The sequence below is a fragment of the Coturnix japonica genome, chromosome 7 (genome assembly GCF_001577835.2).
Source record: "Coturnix japonica isolate 7356 chromosome 7, Coturnix japonica 2.1, whole genome shotgun sequence".
Taxonomy (NCBI): Eukaryota; Metazoa; Chordata; class Aves; order Galliformes; family Phasianidae; genus Coturnix; species Coturnix japonica.
Genome location: NC_029522.1, coordinates 7,516,183 through 7,539,204, shown reverse-complemented (window position 1 = coordinate 7,539,204; position 23,022 = coordinate 7,516,183). Strand labels below are relative to the sequence as shown.

Below are 23,022 nucleotides of genomic sequence, written 5' to 3'. Positions count from 1 at the left end.
GATAATTTAAATGTCAAGCTGCTTGATGCCTTGTGGGATTTTTAATCTCTTAAAATAGATTCTAAGGTGCTACATTTACCACTGATCGGTGCACAAAATGGTGCTGTGTTAACATAATAAAATAATTCTTCAACTTGTACAAAGGAGCTACAATATTTGGGTAATGCCTGGTGCTATGATTTTAATAAACAGAAGTTCTGTGTCCTCGTGCAGCCTGGGGAGGCTGCAACTTGTCTTGATCTCTAGAGGTCTCTTCCAGCCCCTACAGTTCTGTGGTTTTGGTCAAATTCCATGCTTCCCCCAGGCTTTAGGGGAACAGCAATGCTCTGCACTGAGGGGCCCTAGGGAGGAGCAGGAAAATGGGGAGTCCTCAGGCCACTCTAGGCCTTTCCTTTGCCTTCTGCGCAGCTTTTGCTGTGCTCACTGTGCCTCCTACTACCTCCTGCTTCCCCAGGACATTCCTTTGCTCAGATGCAAAGGCATTTCTGCCTGCTTAAGGTGTATCAAATATTCAGACCCTCTTGTCTCCAACTACTCACGTGCTCTTGAATAGTAGAGAAAGAAAGCAGACCTTGGTGAGGTATGCTTATCTCATATTTGAGTGATATAATGGAAGCGTCATCCCCTGGTGTAATGGGATCATGGAAAAACAATGAGGCATGAAATTATTTTCCTTCCTTCCCAGATAAATCCCTTGTTGTAAATTAAAGCTTTTACCCATTTAACTAAAGGTGAATCACCAATGCCTGCATAAGTCTGCTGTTAATAAGTAAGGAGATTATCCAGGACAAACACTTGGATCTTTTGGGTCTCTCTTACTAAGGATAATGTAATGTTCTTCACAAGTTATGTTAGCACCAAGATAATGGGGAGCTGGGCAAATGAGAGTAATGTACGTGGCTCTCAGCACTTGGGAGCTGGATGGATCCCAAAGGCTGAGGTGATATCCCCACGTTGTAAGTATTATCCAGTTCTCCATTGAAAAAGCTCTTTGGGTTAGCATCAGATCAACACACACGTACAGGCAAACCTTGCAGTGGGTGGAAGGATGGCTTTCATGAGGCCGTCAGGAGCGTCCCCTTGCTGAGCTCTGCCAGCAGCAGATCTAAGCAGGCCTGAGTGGTGAGCTTTGCATTCATTACCCACCCAAACAAAATCTGGAATTATATGCATACTGTAGCCAAAGCAATCGAGTATAACTAAGCCAATAGGAAGATAGAGCTCATCCTATTTTTCACTTAATTGTATTTCAACTTGAATTGGAAATAATATTTGTTTTAAATAGCAAATATCAGTTCTTATTCAGGGGTCTTGAAACTGTGTGTTTTATTCCTGTGCTTTGGAGATCGAGGGCACTGAAATCTCAGCCCTGTCCAGGGCAACCCCCTCCCTCTGTGCTGAGGTGAAATAAGCCAGAAAACAGAATCTACCTGAAGCAGATCTGATGTAGGTTTGTCAGCACCCTCAGCTGCACAGGGCTGCTTCCTTCTCATTATTAGACATCTACTTCCAGATGCAAGACAAACCTCTTCTGCCCCTTGCAAGCACCTCAAAGAAGTCGTTTCCTTTCTCTCGGTAATAGTCTTGTGAGGATTTCTATATGCCCTCCTCTTTTCAGATTGCATTTTCCACCATCTTCTCCTGGACAGTTTTCAGGATGAGCACTTGTGCCTATGTTCTTCCATGACCCGTGCCTTCTGCTGCCTTGAATTCATTGCAGTGCCAATCCATGACTGCTTTGCTTCTTACTGATGGTATTGAAGCTGTAATAATCCTACTGTATTTTTTTTTTTCTGCCTGCTATCAAAGACAAATTATTTGAATTGTGCCCTGTTATAAGTTCCAACCAACCTCTTTCACAAAAGCTGGAGTCAGCAAGAGAGGTTTTAGTGAAGCAGAATTGTTCCTGTTACCTTGGGCATTTCTGCTTTGGGTAGAGAGTATAATTAGTTTTGTGGTTATCCCTAAAGGTGTAATGTTTCTGCTTCAGTTTGCATATTAGTGACCTGAAAACTCATGAGAGCCTGTAGCTCACGGTGGCAGCTGGCAGAGGGTTTGGGTCCTGGTCCGTGACAGACTGCAGTGGAAAGCCCACCCTGCAGCCTTTGACTGCCTTCCGATCATTCCCTGCACCTCAGATTTAATTTGATGTAACTATAGCTCACTGGCAAATGACAGCTCATAGTTAGACAATTTTCAAAGTCTAACTGCACTGGAGTTTTCTCAGTACCTCAGAATTTCTTAATTGTATTAGCCATGGTGAGGATAATTGCTGCTTTCACATCCTTGAAACTTCTTATACAAAAGAGGCTTATGCAAGAATATGTTCTTTCTCTCCAATAAGTGATCTCTCTGTTATTAAGGACTGTGCATAGCAGGACTGCTGGGAAGCATTCCACCGAACCATTATGTACTGGAACAAAACCTGAAACCTGCAGATACAGGACTAAATTACAGTCTGGGACAATCAGCACGCACTTCTTTTTCCTGGTGGTTTCTCTTTCAGATGAACAAACCTCAAATCCGTGGATAACCTGGTATTTCTCATATTGAGGATTTCCTTGCCGGAGAAATCTCTTATTTGTAGGTCACTGGTGTTCTGGCATTGCTCCTGGTCTCAGACACCAATGTAGTTGTTGAGCAGGGGCTTTTCTTCTCTTGGAATTGCATCATGATCTTGAGCTGTATGTGAGATTTCTAGACATCAGGGTATCATAGCTGTGTGCTTGAGGTCACTCCAGCAGCAAGAATCAGGCATCATGTTCTTCCTTCAGCTCTAGCAAATAAGCAGAAACATGTGCATGTGCGATCAGATGCCATGTATCCTTTTGAGACTGCAACTATCACAAAAAAATGAAATAAAATAGGCTAAACAAAGTGTCTTCTAACAGCAGCCCAGTAGACAGTGTGGGAGGGAGGCATGCAGTGAGTCAATCCAGCAAGCGAGTTCTATACAAGTTGCTGATAAGGTAGACACATTTCACGGCCCATTCTGAGGAAAATATTACATTTCATGGTGCTTCACAGATGAGGAAAAATCCTATTAAAATCATGGGAAATTATGCATACAAGGCATACATGGGTATTTAAAATGATCCATATTTTTGAACACAGGATAACAAGGTAAATGAACATCTCTTAGGGATAACAGCGAGTGTGACAGGGGTTTTGCACAGGGTCCTTGGTAAGAAGTAATATTATTATTGTTACAGCACCAAGTTCTTTTGCATCATGTTAAATAATACTCAAAAATAGTCTACTTCTCTCAGTTGCTAGACAAACTTGGCGGGTAAATATGGAGAATGGAGAACCTGATGGCAAGTATTTGAGTGCTGCAAGAGAATCAGACCTTATGATCATCTGTTTCCTTTCTTCAGAACTTTGAGTTAAGATGGGCTATTCTATCGTTCTGATACATCGGAGCAGTAATTTAGGAGGTTTTCCAGTTGCCATGGCCAGGTGAAGTACAGTTGCTGCTCTGAAAGTACTGCCTCCTATTTTATTGTATTGGCCCATGAAGTCAGGGATGGATGTTGGTGATGTGGCCACAGAGGCTGAACCTTCCCACAAATGTTATGCTACATTTTTATTGGTATGTGACAGATGGCAGCTTGTCCTGCACCTCAAAATGCTTCCGGGTGCAGCCAGGAGCTGTTGCTTTCCTGTGACACAGTAAGAAACCAATAATGAGCACTGGAAACTTCATGCCAACTTATTTGCTGATCTTCAATGAGAACCATCCCTTCTTTGTGGCAGTTAAGTACTGGGATTTAGGTGTGAAATTCTGGTTGAGCACAAAGAGGTGAGTCATGCAAGCCTACACAAGTATCTTTTCGTAGGAAAGAAAACGAGATGTGGAAGGACAAAGCAAAGCTTTCTAACAAGAAGTGGAGCTTTCTGGGGTGGTGGCAGGGTGTTGGTAGAAGGTGGCTATTTCCCAGTGTGTGGCAGCACTGGAAGAGCTCCTTAAATGGCCATGGTAAGAGAATAAACACAGTGAGGGACCCAAGTCCATGCACAAGCACATGCAACATGTCCATCTCACAAGGCAATGAAAGAACCGAAGTGTGCAAGGCTCTGTGTGATGTACTTTAAATGCTCATGCCTGTTTTTTGGTACGGGAGCTGTTGTTATCAGTTTTTAATAGGGAACTGCTTTTGGTCTCGCATCTTTCTGATGTTTGTTTTCATTTAATGTGTTTTAAATGGTTTGTATAAAATGACAGGGGTAACTGTAGAAGAAACTGCAAGCTTCCTTTTTAAATGCTTGCTCCCATTTTCTGACTAAGTGTAAAGAGATTTGTGGCACAGTGTGAGGCCCAGGACATGCCCAGGAGCAAAGTCCAAGCTCTGAACAGTGGTCATATTTGCTGACATCAGCTGACTCATAGCAGATCATGAGATTTATGGGGGACCCCTTTCAGGCTGCGTGGTTCTGGCAAACAGAATGGGTGGGTTAATTTTCCTGGGACTGACACCCCTAAATTTTCTCTGGCACTTCCCTGGAGGCCTTACACAAGTGTATTGGGCCAGTTACCGGCTGGAGAGGCACTTGTGGCTCCAAGCTGGGGCAGCTGATTGCAGCTTATGTGGTTCCAATAGCTTGCACCTTTAGCAAGAGCAGACAGCCTGATGGGGATCTGGCATCCCCAGCAGCTCCAAAGGCACAGCTGTGAAAGAGATGACATCTCCTCAGCTCCTACAAGGCTGCTCTTTTATCACAGGAATTTAGGTTTCTCTTCTGTTTCTGGTTGGTCTGAAGGGCTGATGGGAAATGGCATGTTCTGGTGCTGCTGTTTGAGGGGATGGGCCTGTGTCTACCACTAGAGATACTTCCTGGTCGGGCATCTAAGGGGGCTGGGAACACACAGATGAGAGCCCATTTGTAGTGCTGTGATTTGCGATGCCTTGCAGTGCTTTCTGGAAGTGTTTAGATAACATAATAGGCCCCTTATGGCATCTGAGGAGACAAGGTTTGACATTCCTTAGACAGTGTTTTGATGAGGAAAGTGTTTGTATTTAATTAAGACTGTTCTACAGTAATGGGTATGAGGCTGTACAAAGCTGAGCAGGGATGAGAACAATATTGCCCGAGTCCGGTAATGCAGAAAGAAATTATTAGTTTAACGGGGTGTGAAATCATCCATTTTGTTTTCTTCAAAATGAACTGTAGTTCACTATATAGCCTGCGATGGCTGACAAAACTACATTAGAGGGTTGACCATGCAAGAAACCAGAAAACATTTCCCTGCAAGAATCTGAGGAGCAGCTCTACGAGGACAGTTGATAGCAGATGGGTGACATGCATTCAGATGAGGCATTCACAGTGTAATTCCTCACCCAGTTCATACATGAGAAAGTGATAGGTATATGGGGGGGATTTAACAGGAAAAGGGGGAAAAAAAGTTGCTTTGGTGAACTGATAATTTAACTTGGTTGTGCTTTGGAATATGCATCCTCAGAGTTTACATGTTTCCATTTCTAGCCCTGGGGAACTGAAACTCTTCAAGAGCTGATGCAAATGAGACAGTTCTCTTCAGGCTGCTGCTCTTCTGTTGGAGACTTTGTGAGAGATCCCTTGTCAGGATCCCAAATAACTTGAAACAAGTGAAGGCATTGGAATCACTACAGCAGGTAAGTGCAAACAAGTCAGATGGCTGTCTGAATATCAGCCCTTTTGAGGTGTTTTCAGAACGCTGGGTTTTAGTTCAGCCTTACATGTTGTCCCATTCCCACCCCATGTTAATCCCTCATCAGCGTCTCCTGACTCAGCTTCCTCTACCCCTGTTGTCTTGCCTATGGTCTCAGTAGGATTTCTTCAGCAGAAATATATAATGACATGAGAATGTATTGCTTTGCTATTGTGTGGAAGAAAAACTGGTTGCTCATCCAGTGTTGGTTAGTTATGGCTGTGTGCAGAGTGGCCCTTTTCTGAAGAAGTGAAATAGGGACACAGTTGAACATGATAAAAAGAGGGAGAGCTTTTGAGTTAAAATATAAACATAAAACACTGTCTAAAGTGCAGGAATTACAGCTGCTAATGGTCATGTAGAACATGATTGGAACCTGTTGCTCAATCAGCCCACTGAGTATTGCAGTAATTGTTATCTAACTGAAATCAATGACAAAATCATCACTGATTTCCCAGGGACTGCAAATGAACATAAACACTTTGTTTGCCACAGGTTTGATATAAATCTTAAGCATCCCTCAAAAAGGAGGAGATCTGAATCCTGGGGATGATCTCTGTATGTTTTTATATCATAACATTGCACAGAGCAATGCTGATTTCCACCTTCTGCTCTATACAGAGATCTTGAGAGCCTGTGCTTCTTCCATGCTTTGGTGGTCTCCAGACTAGGAGATGTTTCTATGAACCATGTCTTTATGCAGTGGTGGGATGGCTGAGGGCTCTCAATCAATTTGGTCCCATCTGAGCTAGCCTGCCTATAAGGAAAAGCTTATGTCAAGCAAGCAATCTGCAGGTTAGTTCTGCATTGCCTGCAGAACTAAAGGTGCACAGCTGATGGCTTATTCGTAAGGTTTTAGACGCTTGAGTGCTTTGTTTAAAAAAAAATCTGATGTGGTCAAAGCTTCCTTTCCATTGTACTTTGTTCGGGTTCTGTGTTTTTGATGTCAGTGGGAGTTGTGGCCAGAGGAAAGGTGCTGACAAGCGTTCCCAATGCAGTGTAACAATAAACTCCCTGTGGATTGTTGAAGTCCTGCAGCATTGGTCTCTTGGCCCTTTTTTTCCTCTCTCGGTGAGCTGACTTGACTTTTTAAGGAGAATGGATTTCACCAAAGCAAATTGATATTTTGTCCTGTGATATAAAGCTGATTTATGGTGGATCGTTTGATTTATTGCTTCCAGACAACAAACAAGTCAAAATGTCAATTGGTATTTTCGTTCCTTCAAACCTGAGCCACTGGGGACCCTTTGAGCTGCTGTTAAAGCCACAGAGCAAAAGCCATCCGGGTGCAATCCGCGGCCCCTTGCAGTGAGAGCAGGAGGTCGGGCTCCCAGCTTACCATTACTGCGTGCTTCTGGGGGTGCTCCTCTATGGAGAGACTTCTTGTTGTGTCCAAAGCTTCTTAAATCAAAAGCTCTCCTAAGAGTGCTCTGCTGAGTGTCAGTGATGGATGCACATCCTCCCCAACGGGTGCAGGGATAGAACGTAGCACAGTGATTGGATTGGCTGGGACTCGTTCATTATGCACTGGTTCAAGGCCTGGATTCGTGAGGCTGGAAGAATGCTAATGAGTTTCCAGTGTTTGAGAAGGAACGGATCATTAGATGGTCACTGATAGGGGAACTTTTGTATTTTCTGGGAAGTAGAGCAGAAAATTAGATTTATAATTTTTAATTTGCTTTTTGCCAGGCTTTGTCTAAAAGTAAGCCATAAATGTAGCATTGATCTTAGTTGTATCTTTAGCATCTACCTCTAATTCTGAAGGTCCTTGATGTGTTCTTCTAGAGGGTGGCTTAGCCTTAGATTCAGTTTTAAATACGAGTCTATCCCAGTCCTCTCAGTAAAGTTTCTCAGTTTTCTGTACTTGCTTGGAGTCTGTCCAACCTGTGCAACTGTTTGTTTGTGAGTAGTGACATAACAAAATTAGCTCTGATCTTTCTGCAGCAAAGGCACTCCCTTGCCCAGTTTGGAACTGGAATGCACAGGTAGGTCCTGCATGCACAAGAGGAAGATATTGGGCCATATTTTAAACCAAATAATGCAGTGCTGATTTGGTAGTGAGATAAAGATGGGCTGCAATATATTTGGGCCCAAATGTTGATGAGTTGACTTTTTTTTCCCAGCAATCTTTTTGTTTTTCTTGTGAACCTTCTATTATTATCTGACTTCGAAAGCAGTTTAGGACCTTCACAAAATTCCTTTAGGCAAAATGGTGGAACTTGATTTTCGTACTGGAAATATACATCCACTTTGTTTATCCAATTTAAAACTTTGTTGTGATGGCCATTCCCTTTTTGTTAGTGCTTTGTTACTTACATTAAAAGTTGTTGGGTAGATCTGTTAAGCAGCTCTTAGTAGAGTTATGCAGTTGTTTAAATCCAGCTGGTGCTGGCAGGTACTCCCTGAGGTGGAAGTGAGACACCTCTGCTGTCATGGCTTTTTTTTTGGGGGGGGGAGGGGGACTGTGTTTCTTTTTTCTGAACTATTGTTTCCATGGAAAAGAAAGTGCAGGGGGAGGAGGATCACTTTATTTTGGAAACCTTCTGTCCCCTTGAGGGAAGAAGAACTGGCTGTGGTTTCAGAGTTGCCTTGGTACTAGAAGAGAGTTACCTTCTTGTGCATTGGTTTATTTATGGGAAAGTCTTTCGCTGTGACTGTAAGTGCAGGTAAAACACTGACATCTAGTGTCTAAAACCCTGCATCAAAACACACACCCAGACTAGTCCTGTTCCTTCTGTGATAGACAGAGTTGGCTATCCAGTAATGTTATGGACTGGATGTAGTATTATGGATTTTCTCTGTATGAACAATAGGAAGTTATTATTTTGTACAACAAGTAGCTAGAGGGTGGCCGGCAATGCAATGTGAAGGTCTCTGGTGGAAGCTGTTCATACAGGGATCCCAGTGAGAGTGATCATACAGCAAGAAAATCCAACCTACATGTTGTCTATTGCTATGCTAAAGACATTTCCTTTCAAATTCCTTATGTTAAAATATAGCCTGTCTAAATACAGGCTATGAAGAGTTTTTCTGATGAGTCTGAGTGCTGTCCTGACTGAGCCAGATGCAGAGGAGCTGCAGGGTCAGGTTGTACATCAAATCTGCTGAGGTTAATCAAAGCAGTTAAGCAGAGAATGGCTATAGCTGGGAAATTACCACTGAGAGATGGAAAACCGTCCCCTGGTGTAGAGAGCAACCTCTGCCTTTTATCTCTTGTCATAAAGAGAGTGGTACTGAGGAGATGCACTCTTGGATTTGATAAATAAATCCAGGCTGAAGCATTGCATCAGCTCAAAACCTGGAACTGGTTGGAGTCAACTCCAGCTGGAAATCCCTGGTGTCCAATAAGGATGAACGTGCTCTGTGTCTGTAGCCTTGCTCCTGCACACCTCAGCATGGGTCTTGAAGCTGCTCTGGTCTCACTGAGCAGCTCACAGGGCTGTCCTGCCCGTGGCTGAAGGCAGCATCTAAGAGCAAAGCCTTGTCTCTTTCCCTGTTCAAGTGGAAAAAAAGAGAACTAACAGTTCTGTGGTGCCTCTTATATGCTTTTGACTTGGCCCAAGGAGCTGGGAAATAAGTCCTTTTGGTGGTCTGTAACAGGAGGCCATCAGGCCCTGTTTTGCCAGCTGTCTGTCCTCAGGGAGGTGGTTATGTTAATTGATGTTTATTATTCCTAGGTGTAAAGACTAGCACATTCTGAAGTGTCTTGCTGGATGGTCTGTATTAGATAAGCAGGGTTTATGGTTATGGTCTGAGAACAGCTGGCTGGAAGTGAAATTTTTGCACTGCAGTGAAACAGAACAGAAATGTAACAGTATTTCTTCCTCTTAGAGATTCCACATAGGACCAGAAGGTGCCACTGAGCTGCTCTTAATTTCTGAGCCATTCAGAGCAAGCCATGTGTGCCATGGCTTCGTGTGGCAGGACTCCAAGCTGAGGACCTGCAGCCAGTCTCCATCAGCACTTCCCACCGTGCTACACCAAGCTCCATGTAGGAGGCAGCTGTCTCTTCTGCTCTGCCTTACTCCTCTGGGAGAGCTGTTGCCTAGACAGGTGTTTCCAAGTTGAAGTTTAACATGTCTTTGGCCATGTATGCCTAAATGCTGTTATGCCACTGCTGATCTTCAGTTTCTGAAGGACTCAGAGTGAGAAGGTGAGCTAAATATCAGCTGGTAGACCCAGCTCCTTACAGAGATTTGATCTCTTCTTAGCCCTAAATACCCTAGACAGTTTAGGACTGCAGTTCTTCTTTCCCTCTCCCCCTATTTGCTGAAGTGTCAATCTGTGCTAGTTTGTGTATTCAGGAACTTTGCAGTACCCCTTATGGGGTCTCATGGGGCCTTTCAGTTTGTTCCCATCTCCACCAAAAGGGGTTCCTGATGTCTCCAGAGCTGCTTCTGCCTTTCCCATAGCAGGCTGAAGTTGGCAGTCCAGAGGCAGCTCAGGGGTTTTCCTCTAGCAGTCATTGCCAGCTGTTGGGATCCTGCTAGCAGCAGGGGGTTACTCCTTGCAAAAATGGTACCCAGTACTTCATACCTTTCCTATTACATGGCTGCTTTCCTTCTCTTTCTGCTAATCCAAATCAGTGGTCCAGCAAATCCTTCCAAAAGGTGTCTCCAGCAATGCCAAGGACCAAAGCCTTTGGGAATGAGCAGGACTTCTCCTCTCAGCAGGATCTTAAACTACATTTGTGGCCCTGGATCTGAGAATTTCTTCCACTACATACAGAGAAGCCTGTGTGTAGTCTGCTGAAAGTGTTTTTCTTGCTGAGAACCATTAGAATGCCGTTCTTTTGTGCTTCCTCTGTCTCTCTCTCTAGTTTCCTCTGCTTCTTTTCTTACAACAAGAAAGTCCTGTTAGACAACTTAATATAGAAGAGAGTTCACAGGAGGGGTCTCAGGTCCTCTCTTTAAGGTGGGTACAGGTTTGCCCATCTGTGAAGGCCAGTTCTTCCTTCCCACACACTTCCCCCTGCAGTTCCCACTTCAATTCATCTGAGGCTCAAGCACCGTGAGCCGTTCACCGGGGAAAGGATGCAGAAGCTTTCCCAGGCAGGCATCTGTGCTCCAGAAAGGTATTCACTTGTGCATTATTTCTATGTGAAAATCCGGTATTTCCAGGTATGATGAATAAAGCAAAACTCCTTTTGTGCCCCCAAAAAAGGCTGGATCTGGCTGGTCCAAGGGATGTCACAGATGTCCCCTGCTTTGCTCATGCTGTTGAGCTGACAGAAGCAGAATGACAAGGCTACAGAACAGGCAAGGAGACAAATTTAGTGAGTTATTTTACAATGCACACATACTGATAGTTGGCTGTGTGTGTTATTTCTTCAGAGGAGGTGGGTCGGTCTTTCAAATCAGGTAAGGAACCAGTGCAACCGCCTGGAATAATTACAGGGCGTTTGTCACTGGTTCTGATCTAAACTATTAAGTACATCCCAGATTCCTCTTCCTATGTCTGCAGTCATGTGTCACTTGTAGTCTCTAGTCTAAATAACTGTATTTATGGGATTACCTGACACACAAGCTGCCCATCAGATGAGATTTGTTATCTGGGATCGGAGCTGAGGAAAAAGCCTTTCTTTTGGTCTGCCACAAACAGCCCATTTTCTACTTTTTTGCAATTCTTAATTGTTGTATAAATGAAATAGTGAATATTTTCTAGGTACTTTTCTTCTGGCTGCTAAAATGTAAGAAACCTTCTGTGCAAACCTGTCTTCTAGGAAACCTGAAACCATATCTGAGTTATTAAAGTTTAATAGCCAGCGTGTGTATGGGGGGGGGGAAGTAATTACTTCCCATAACATCGTTCTCTTTCAAGAATTTAGCTGTAACCCTTGATGCAAAATTATTCCACTGGCATTATAAACCGCGGTGTAATGACTTATAATGTCACCTCTTACTACCACACAGAAATCTTTGTTACGACTTTAGATTATACACCAGAAATGAAGGTGACTGTAATGAAAGTAGATGGCTGATGTGTCAAGGTGGCATTTGAGCTAAGGACTTCATAGCAAAGTGTGTTGGAACATGACTTAATTAGGCATGCTGCTTGGGGTTTTTTTGCGTCTTGGTTAAGAAGGATCCAAATTCAATTGTCTTCAGTCATGTTCTGCATGTTTTCTGTCAATAGAAGTGGACGGTGTTGGTAAATCTCAGATTTGATTCTGTTTTTCAGGATCTTAAGATGACGTGGCTTAAAATGCTGTCAGATATGTCATTCATAAGAAAATTGTTGTTGATGTTGAGTTGATATAGAACACAGCAATGGTCCTTCAGACAGGAGGAGAGTCTGAAGCTGAGTTTAATCTTATCACAGAATGGTTTGGGTTGGAATGGAGTTCCAGCCCATGGTAGGGGTTGGTTGCCCCCAGCAGCTCAGGCTGCCCGGGACCCCATCTAACTTGGCTTTGAGCACAGGGCAGCAGTGCCAGGGCCTCACCACCCTCTGAGTAAAGATTTTCCTCCTCATATTTAACCTAAATCTCCCGTATTTTAGTTTAAAGCCATCCCTCTTCTGTAGCAGTCATTAATTTAAAGTATCCCTTCACTGTTTTCCCTCCACCCTCATTTTCCTTCCCACCAAACATCTCTAGAAACCAGAGAGAGTGCAGAGGAGGTGGAGCACTGTGCTACCCCCTCACATCCTCACAAGGCTCCTTAGCATGTAACATACCTTAGATCTGTGTCAGAAAACAGATGTCACCCCATTGTTGTATATGTTTTACAATAGCTGAAACACTGACCTGTGTGCATTAAGGCCTTTACACAGTCATGCAAAAACTCACATGGGGGGAACAGAGATTTCTGAGTGCTGTGGGGCCTGATATCTGAGCTTATCTGGACACACTCATTAGAAGCTATCAGGAAGGCAGGCCAGGCATTTTTCCCATGAGGTTGTGCCCCATCAGTAGTTGTATTCCAGGAAGAAATGTTGGGAATAAATAGCGTTTATGAGTGTTTAAAGCATCGAGGTCATCCCCTCCCAGAAACAAGCAACTTCTGTGACTTAGGGAAAACAGAGCTGAAGTCAGAGCAAGCCTGAATGCTCAGCTGAATCCTCAAATGCCTCCCATGGCTCATGTGGGGGAAGTCAGATCCTGGCAAAGCCTTGGTCTGTAATGGAAAGCAGTCCTTGCTGCGGTGACTGGGTAGGAAAGTTACTGGAAGTATTAGAGCCAAACTTTTTGCCTGTTTTACTGGTAATTACTGCACTGTTCAGGCATTCATGCTGTTACTTCAGTATTTCAGCGTTTATCCTCTAGAACAGCCCTGTCAGGCATGGGGAGGATGGCAGAGAAGAGGCTTTCATGATATATTTTGCTCTTGAGTAAGTTGGCATTTGTTCAAACAAAACACAATGCAGGAGCATGTCAGATGTAATCAGCTGCAGCAGAAGAATGTCAAATATGCAATCCTCATTTCATTTCTGTTCTTTCTGATGTTGAAATGCTTTATTTGACCTTTTTTTTCCTTTTAATATTAAGAATAGGTTGTTTCCCAGCCTTCTGAGTTCTTCAGTGAAATGATGATCAGTATTAAATTACACATTATTAAAAAGAAATTACATGGTATTTTTGTATCAGACTATTTTGTTGGCTCTTCTCCCCTTCCCCCCCACCCATCTTTGATTTCTCCTTTAGTGTTGTACTCCTGGTATGGAGAGTTAATTTCTGACTTGGTTTGGATAACCACACCCATATGGGAGCTGAGTTATTCTAAGGGCATCAGAATGCATCAACTTCAAGCTCTTCTGAACTGAATTTGAATTGCTTTTTTTCTCTTTCTTTTTATAGCAGCAGTCGTATCATTAGAGCAAGGTTGTTTGCCTTGCCAGAAGATTTCCTCACTCCCATCAGCAGAGGCAGCTTTCTGACACGCAGCGGTTTCACCGATCGTATTTCAAGTGACCCTTGTAATTGGTGAGCATCAACCGGCGGTGCGGTTCCAGCATTAAACTTTAACTTTTCTCATTTAGGGTCTTAATTGTGCTTTGAAATGTTTGATGGCTTGGCTGACCTTTTTTCTGGGTTAGCCGAGGCTGAGATTTGTCTGCCAGAAGAGAAGCCGCAGAGGAAACCTCGAAGCGTGGCACCTCATTGGTTTCAGTTTGATTGCGTGCTCGTGTGTCTCTTGCTCTAGAAATGTCCCCAAACTTTTTATGTTTCAAATGCAGTGATAAGAAAAATATGACACAGGGAACACCAAGAACTTCACAGAGTAGACAGTGAACGTAAGCTGACGTTCTGCTGATATTAAAAGCAGGAATTGGATGCTGTAATCCATTTTTGTACTTATGAATTATTTCTAAGCCTTTCTTTCCCTGAAGGAAATCTCCAAGCAGTGCAGAGATTTCTCTTGCTAGCGGACAAGTCCTACACTAAGTCCTACACCAGAATATTTCCTTGTTTTGGACACCTACGCTTTTCTCTGAAAACAGCAAAAATGAGTTTATTGTTTGGTCCGATCCAACACCTCCTAAGCAGAGGGGACAAGATTTATACAGTGGATACAGGTACTGCATGTGCAATCTCTTTCCTAACCTTAGCTCCATGCCGTAATTGGTTTTCCTGCCACTCTCACGGCTCTGTGGTGACGCTTGTCCTGCCACTGCCTGCAGAGCTCAGTGCCATGTGCCTTGTTGGGGACGTAGCCTTCCTCACTGTGTGATGAAAGATGGTGGAGACTTCATCCAGCCCAGACTGTGCAGGAGGAGAGGAGCAAATCAAATGCAGGAGGTAAGTGGTGGGGCCAGACACCCACACTGTGTCTGAGGAGTGGCTTGGCACAATGCCTTGGTGGGCAACAGAGCAAAGGGCTTGTTTGAGGGGGCTGCAGGAGACAAAATTCCCCATTGTTTCCCTTTGGACTTATTGTTCAAATCTCTATTCTTGATGCTGGTGGGGTATTTGATACTACAGGGCTCCCCAACCCTCCTGGCAAAGCATCCTTGTGCGTTCAGATGTCCTCCCACTTCAGGTGATACCTTGCCAAGTATTATAGTTTCTTGGAGTTATATTTTACCTCATATTTATAAATGTGCAGAAGAAACACTAAGCTGAATACAGCAGACCATCCTCCAAAGAGAGGACTAAGCCCAGCCAAGCAATGTTTGCACCTCCAGAAGAGGTTTTATTGGAGAAAACAGGAGTGGGAGGGGTGGTGGCCAGGGTGGGACTGCAGCAATGCCTGGCCAACCTGGGGAGCAAATGGTGTGAGCCATCCAGCTGTGAACTGCTGGAGATCTTCCATCCCTGCCCTTCACAAAAGGAGGAGAAAAAAGAGACTGGCTTCATGTTAAATGGAAATACAGCTCTGAAATTGACTGGCAGTGCTCTGGAGGGTGCTGGCTGTCAGCTCAGTGATGATTTTCTACCTAACATGATAAAGTGGGGGCCATTGCAGAGAGGACAGTGACCACTTCTGGTTTCCAGGCTCAGAGCTTTAGGTACACAAAAATGGAAAACACGGAATGTCAGCAAGCCTTTCACATGAGGAACAAAATGCCACTTTGCAGTGGGTTGCTTACAGTTATGCTGGCTACATCAAAATGCAGCCCTCTCTGTACCTTCTTTTCTCTAATTCCAGTTCAGGAGTCCAGGCTGTAGGACAGTGTTGATTGTACTGTTCATTTTGAATAGTATCTTGCACTTTGTGTTGGTGTAAGTGTCGGAGATATCAGTGACTGTTGTGTTGAAGCAATGCTTACATGAAGAGGGCTGTTAAGGTGGGAGCCCTGGGGGCACAGTTACCTACAGGGATGAAAACCCTCTGTTTCTTGTGGGTGTAATTAATATGCTTGGGCAATATTATGTGTTCCAGGTGGAGGATGTGAGACAGGGCAGAATAGCAGCCTGCTCCCAGCCCTCCACAGCATAGCCAGAGTAGGGCAGGGGGCTGGAGAGCCCATGCTCAGATGGAGCAGATGCTGTACGGGGTGATAGATGGGCCATGCCACAGGGGCGCTTTTCCCATTGGTGCTGGGGGTGAAGGAGCAAGGTAATCATCCTGTAGTTTTTATTGAGCCCTATCTCTCCTGCCTTTGGTCCGGGAAGCAGGAGGATGCTGGGATGCAGTGGTTGCATCCTTGCGGCGTGCTGCCCCAACGTGAAGCCTGTAAATATGAAGTTTCGACAACAGACGAGCCGTGAGGGGGCAGTGTTGTATTGCGAGACGAGCAGACTGCGGGGTCGGGGGAAGTACTCGCAAAATCCCCAAACCGGTCTCCCGAGTTCGGCATCCCCGACACGCTCCGTGAGCACCTGGAGGCAGTTTGCTGCTGCGAGCCGCCGGGGCGGTACTTAAATAGGATGGAAGGTGTAAGGAAAATCGCAATGGGGAGGATGCTCAGCTGCCGCCCGTCCCTGCGCTCCGGGTGCCGGCAGCAGCTGCCCGACCTGCTGCCACATATCGGGGCTGTGCCCGCCCTCTGCCCTTCTCCGTGCTGCTGCAAGAAGGCTTTGATTTCCCTCTCTATTCCAACAGTGGGATTGCAGATCATCTTCTCTCACGCTGATGTTGTTGTTATGCTTTTAGCTTTAATTGGAAGTGGAAATTACCAAGAACTGCAAAATACGGCACCTGACCATGTGTGCAGGTGGGCTGCCTTCACCTTTACCTGACATTGCAGGACAGATGAAGCCACAGCACTCGCAGATAATTACCTTTCTTTCATGAGAATTTATACTCAGTATAAATGGTATCTCAAGTCGGGAGCTCAGGTACTTCACCCTTCTTTCACAAGGTCGAACAATGATGAGGTGATGATTTTTCTTGTACTACTGTAGCAAAGCCACCAGGTAATTTTAGATTCCTACCCTGTATGATGAGAATATTGAGTGTGGGAGGGAAGGTAAAGTTTAGAGAGACCAGCTCTGCACCTCACAGGTGTTAAAGGATGTCATCTGAGCAGGGCTGGAGAATAGGTCCTACCAAGTGGATGGTTTAACCATCTCTCTGTGCTCTCAAAGGCTAAAGGAGAACCTTTGTATTCAGGCCAACCTCTTCACTGCAGCTAAACTGAGAATTATTTCTTTAATATGTGTGAATCTGAAGGACTAAAGTTCCCCAGAAATTACTAGAAATGTCCAAAGATGTTATTTATTCTTTTATTTTATTATTTTATTTATTAAGGACATGCTGCCATGTCTCTGCAATGCTTACCCGATGAAGCACAGTGAATGTCCAGAGCAAAAGGACTTGTTCTCCCCTTGAGTTCCCTTAGGTCCAAGTTTGGAAAGGATAAGGATTATCCTTGGTCCTCAACCTTCTTTTGAGCCAAGGAAACTGCTGCAGGGAGCGTACTCTGGGGAGCTGGAGCTGCGTCCAGCTTTTGGATGCAGAGATGAAGGAAGGCTCGGTTGTTTGGATCCTTAATAAGTCTAGTAAATATTTCAGAGTAAAGCGGTCAGCTTATTGTCAGAAGAAAGAAAGAAATCCCAGAACACCATGAGGGGAATATCTGTCTCCAGTGATGCTCAGTTGGCATTTTGGTGAGTGGGGTTCAGCCCTGGGCATCACGTCCAGGGCAGTCAGCAGAAACAGGTGGTGTTGGAAATGCCACTTGTTCCATGGCCTCTTGGCTCTAAATACTGAGATCAATGGAAATGGATTTATGACATTCACCTTTAAGCCTGAGCCTGATGGGTGAGTTTAATGTCTCTTGGTTTTTATTGAAATCCATCTTTGTTGGGTATCGAAGGGTTTACAGTGACTAATGCCTTTCCATAACGTGTCTCTCTATCAACAGAGACAACTGTGTTTACAGGGCAAGATTTTTCACCTGCTTGTCAGCTTGTCAAGCAACAACAAAACACACAATCTCCTTTTACATCCCACAGCTAATCATTCATTTATTTAAACCTTGTGTGTTGTCAGTCGTGGTACTGAAGATGGGTTGATGTAGTTATGCTTTTGCATACCTACAGAGAGACACTGAGAGTGCAAACACTGAGGTGCCACCAGCCAGAGGGAAATGCTTCTTGGCAGCTTTTTGCCTTGTGTTTGACTACAGATACTTATATATATGTGTGTGTGTGTTATGAAATATTTCAAAACAGAATAAAAATTCTATCTGACTCTTAACAAGTGGGTATGATGTTGGTGCCAGTGCTTTTCTTCATAGTGGGAGGTGTAATCTACTTAATGTCACGCAGCAGACAGCCTTTACATTTACATCTGTTTCATACACAGTGGCAGCAGAAGTTCCCGGAGATGCTCTGAGCCTCTTGTTTTGTTTCTGAAGGAAGTTTATTAATAATGAAGGGGAGAAATTGATCGGTGGATCCACAGAAGGAGGAAAACGAGCAGGTATGTTGCAAGAATTCAGACAGGCAGACAGATCTGTGCAGCTCGTGCGGGTAAAGCTTGCATGTGGTAGGCTCAAGTGGTGCTGAAGCTCCCATCATCTTAGTTGTGTTTCTCTGAACCACATGAATATTTCTGTCTGTTGGAAAAGAAGGGGATTTCATTTTTTACTCTACAACAGCTCTGTAGAAGCTCTACAACAGTACTGTTATGGAAAAAAGAGAGAGAAAAAAGAGGGAAAAGATATATTGGTGAGTCAAAGTAGTTGTAGACACAGTCGTTCTCAATAATCCAGCCAGTCAGTGCATCTGAACAGCCTCTCGCTTCTCCCCGGAGTTCAGACTAAGTCATTTATTAGAATTTTTGTGCATTATTTAAAAAAATAAATAAATAAAAAGGAAATAGTAGCAGTTCATTTTAAAGACTGCAGCGATATAAATTCAGATTATCCAGATTTATTGTGTGCATTGTGTGAGGCAGTAACCACTGCTATTTGTCCTTAATACTGCGAGATACTCATAGGATTTTCCATCTTGTTAATAGCCATTAATAACCAGGCTGTTTACAAGGCATCGCTATGGGGAGGAGAAATATAGAAAGGAAAATATGATCAAGCCAACGGCTGGAGTTGTAGCAGAAGATCTGAGTGGAGAGCAACAACTGGTTAAACCGAGTTCTTTAAGATGAAGGGCGGCCACCCAAAAGCGTGCTGGAGCTCTGCATGGGTTCCTTGTGCCGTTTTAAGGGAGGACTGCCTATAATCCCTATCATGTAAATATGATTTGGGGCCGATTTTTTTTTTTTTTTTTTTTTTTTTTTTTCCAACTCAGACACTTGCCAAGGAAATTGAACCTTACAAACATAATTAGCCAGAGGCTGAACGTTTAATCTTAAATTCTGAGTCTTCATTAAGGCTTAATTTAAACCTTAGGAGGGAAGCGTGCAACAACTCCTTGCTCACAGAGATGGATGGGCTTGTGGCAGGATTTCACCACCAGAGAGGAAACTGGCTTGAAGCCTCAGGCACACGCTGATTTTTTGGCAAATTGGAGCCATCAAGACCAAAGTGCCTGAGCAAGTGCTTGGGATAAATGAGGAAACCTCCAAAAAGAAAATCCCCAAAACCCCAAGCATACAAAAAAGTGTATGAATCATGTGATGGATAGTTCAGCATGATCTGGCCTTCAGTCACTTCTTGCGTGATTCAAGTTAACTACATAGGAAATGAAGGTGGGCTGGGAAGGTTGTTGGGTCTTGCTCTATTGTCCATTTACACCCTGCAACAAAGCAACCTTGGGTAATTCATTGTGTAGTTTAACACATCTTTGTATTGCCTGGTGGCAGTGAGCACGTCGTTTGGGCCCCACAACCCCACAGTGGGTTTTTGGTTTTATTCCAAATCAAGTTGATGTTTTAGTTTTCGTTTGGTTTCCTCGCAGGGTAATTTTCCAACAGTGGCATTGCCAATTTTACTTTGAAGGGGGAAAAAGTAAAACTTTCTGAACCTGGCTTATTTGTAGTCAATAGAGACTAAACAAGCTGCTATTATTAAAGTTGAGTTCAGTCTCTAAGCTAAAGATGGGGGAGAATGGAGGAAAGATAAGATAAATAGAATTCCATTGAATTTTCTTCAGACTGTCTTCAAAATATCAGCGAGTTCCCCCGTGATACTTTAGCATCCCAGGCTGCATGGCAAAACCAAAGAGCCATGCTGTCTGTTGGGTTTGGGTCCTGCAGTGAGAACAGCCAGGCACCACCCTGGCAAGGCAGACCAAGTGCCAGCATTACCTGCTGTGCTACACTTCCCTCTCCTTAAGTCAGTGACAAGAGCCATGAACAGGCTGCACTGAGAGGTGGTGGATTCACTGTGGAGGTGTTCAAGAAAAGTGAAGATGTGACACTGAAGGATGTGGTCACTGGGCATGGCTGGGATGGGTTGGGATTGGACTGGATGATCTCAGAGGTCTTTTCCAACTTTATTGATTCCATGATTCTCTCTATGGAGTGCACTAGGGTCTCTGCACACAAGGTAAGGCCTGTAATGCAGCAGAATGAATTCTGATAGCAGTCTGTGCAAGGTCTGGTCTCCTTTTGGGTGTTGTCATGTTGGTGGGACCTCTATCTATAGCATGAAGTAGCACATTGTTGGTTTTTTTTTTTTTTTTGTGCTGAATAAGCAGGCAAGCAGCAGTGGAAGTAAAATAATGATGGTAAAAATTAGATTGTACACAGTGTTTGTTAAGTTTTTTAAATTATTTTTTTCTTCTAGTGTACTCTCTTCACAAAACAAAGAAAAAGCAGTGCAAGAAGAGAGCATTCACCTCTCAAGTGGCTGCATTCCAGGGGGGAAAAAAGGGAAAATTCAGGAGCAGCTTTGCCTGGCTGCCTGCAGACAAGAAGCCACACTGGCCTCCTGCCTGCTCCTGGGCTGCCAGCGGAAGCTTTGCCATGGACTTGGCAGCACCGTGCCCAAATGTTGCCCGGCTTTGTGCTGCGCTTCCCGGTGGGGCCGGGAACACGGGCTGGAGGAGCTCTGCATGGGAAAGCAGCTGCGTGTGAGCCGCCTGCTAAGCACCTCGAGGCTGCCTTTGGTCCTCGCTGGAGGTTGCCTTAGCATAAATCAGCCTGGCCTTGCTGCCTTGCCGCCTCTGGGTTTGCCACCTTTATGAGGACGAGCGATGTCATTGTCAATGCTGAATTTCATGACTTTTTCAATGCTATGAAAAATGAAGACTTAGTAGAACAGTTTAACGACAGCCTGAAAGGATGGAGGTGGTCAAGTCAGCATTTCATTCCTGCATATAAACTCAGCTTTGCTCTAAGCAAATTCCTTGAAGCAACCCAGCATCTCATCCTGGACATATTGATGACCGAACCTGAAATAAAGGTGATTTTGGCAGCTGCTTTTTGACACTGAGGATTCATCTGGCCATACACTGAGCCAATACACCTACTGAGGTCCACAGGAGCGCCCTTTGTCCTCTAGCACAATGGGAAACTCTTCTCTGTGATGCTGCTATAGAAAGAACGAGCTGTTGGGCAATTGATGCCGTTCAGCACAATGTGCCAGATTGCTGATATGCACCAATAATGCCATGTTGTTAATTGTCTCTGTGGTAGAGCTCTGTAAGTAGAGCTTGCCTCATCTGTAGAAATGAGGGAAGTGAGCTGGTGTGTCTATTATTTATAGACACATTCTGTGCTGTATAAATGAATTTTTCATAGGAAAACTTTGTACCAAAAAAAAGGCATTGGAGACTGCTTCATAAATAACAGTGACTGGGAACTTCAAATATGATTTGGGGAATGGGTGAATATCCTCTTAGTCCCCTCCCCTTAAGGTTATCCAGATGGCACCCTGAGCGCTCTGAAAACAGTGGTGCTTTGACCCTGGGGAGAAATCTCAGCTCTGTTGCGGACAGCAGCAGGATTGCAAAACACTGCACTGCAGCTTGTGTTGTCTTCAGTTGTCTTGCAAAATTGAAGAGCCCATGTTCAAATACAATGCTATTAGTATGTTGACATGTTTGTGATGCATCTCTTGAAAGGTGATATATTGAGACTGGACTGAAGTACAATCCAATTTGTGAGGGAGAAGGAACTCCTCTGTGTCAAGTACGCGACCTCTGTATTGTCTTTGCTGCACTCTATTCAATGCCAGTTGGGAAGAGGCTCAGGGAAGATGTGAAGTATGGCAGGAAATCATTGAGTAGCAAGGAGCCTGCAGGCACTAGAGGAGCGCAGAGACACACCATCAAGGTAACGAACAAAGAAGGGTTGAGGAGGGAGAGAAGGATAGGTGAGAGGTCTGGCTAAGCAGATGTTGTGTGTGGATGCTGTATTTGACTCTGTTGCAAGGAAACACCAGCACACCTGCCTTTCTGTACATGGACAAGGAAAAATATTGCTGCATCTTATCTAGAGGAGAGGAGCCGGGAGCCCTAGGTGAGAGCTGTGGTGGGGTACAGGTAAGGCCATTGGAAAGGCAGGGTGCCCAAGGGGTCGGTATGTGCAGGAGCCCTAGAGGAATAATATAATACCTAAGTTGGAGAGGAGCTCATAGCCCCACTCTGAGTCTGCTTAAAGTGAGAGCACTTGAATCTTTTTGTTATGAGTGAGACACAAACAGAACTAAAAATCAAGCGTGGACTAAAAGGCTTTCTTGAGCTGAGCCCTTCGTTCCAGAAAATATGGTTATTAAGTCCTTGCATTGTATTTTCTACCTATTATTTTTGAAATTTCATGCATATAGCCTATTTTTCTGCAGTCTAAGTGTCTGGACTCACTGAGTTCCAGCACACACCTCATGCTCTAGGGGGAATTTTTCTTTCCACCCCCCACCCCCAAACAATAACTGCAAAAACAGATCCCCCTGTGTTGCACCACCCCACAATGGCCCCGCTGTTGGTGCCAGATGGGCTGGCTGCTGCGGGTGGCTGAGCTCACGCTTCACAGCCTGTGCTGCTCAACCCTGGGTGATGATATCAGCCCCCAAGTCCTGCCAGAACAGCTCATCTCCACGCTGCTCCTGTTGTAGGACCCTGACCTTGGCTCTGGGGTCAGCAGCTGAGTGCAGAGTCTTAGTATAGGAGAGGTGTGGACCTGTTGGAGTGTGTCCAGAAGTGCTCCAAGAGATGGAGCACCTCTCCTACGAGTACAGGCTGAGAGCTGGGGTGTGGAGAAAAGAAGGCTCTTGGGAGACCTGAGAGCATCTCAGTGGGGGACTATAAGAAAGAAGGGGATGGACTCTCTGGTAGGTTCTGCTGTGGCAGGACAAGGGAAAATGGTTTCAAGCTCAAGGAGGGTGATTTATATTGGATATGAGGAAAAGTTGTTTAGAATAGGAGTGGTGAGGCACAGGTTGCTCAGAGAGGTGGTGGATGCCCTGTCCCTGGAAACATTCAGGGTCAGGCTGGACAGGGCTCTGAGCACCTGATGGAGCTGTGGGTGTCCCTGTTCATCGCAGGGGCGTTGGACCAGATGACCTTTGAGGGTCTCTTCCAACTCAAACCATTTTATGATTCC

At 44.6% G+C, this 23,022-nt stretch overlaps 1 long non-coding RNA gene across 5 annotated transcripts in view; it reads left to right on the top strand.

Annotated features, from left to right (window-relative positions):
- Positions 1-21,519, top strand: part of LOC107316491 — a 59,265-nt gene extending 37,746 nt beyond the window's left edge. For 4 of the 5 annotated variants that reach the window (XR_001556390.2, XR_004307979.1, XR_004307981.1 and 1 more), the window contains 5 exons: positions 5,485-5,633; positions 13,488-13,613; positions 14,240-14,429; positions 17,884-18,000; positions 20,267-21,519. This is a non-coding gene — a long non-coding RNA (uncharacterized LOC107316491). Of the gene's footprint in view, positions 1-5,484; positions 5,634-13,487; positions 13,614-14,020; positions 14,207-14,239; positions 14,430-17,883; positions 18,001-20,266 lie in introns of all 5 variants that reach the window. The other variant, XR_004307980.1, reaches the window with a different exon arrangement.
- Positions 21,520-23,022: the final 1,503 nt, after the last annotated feature.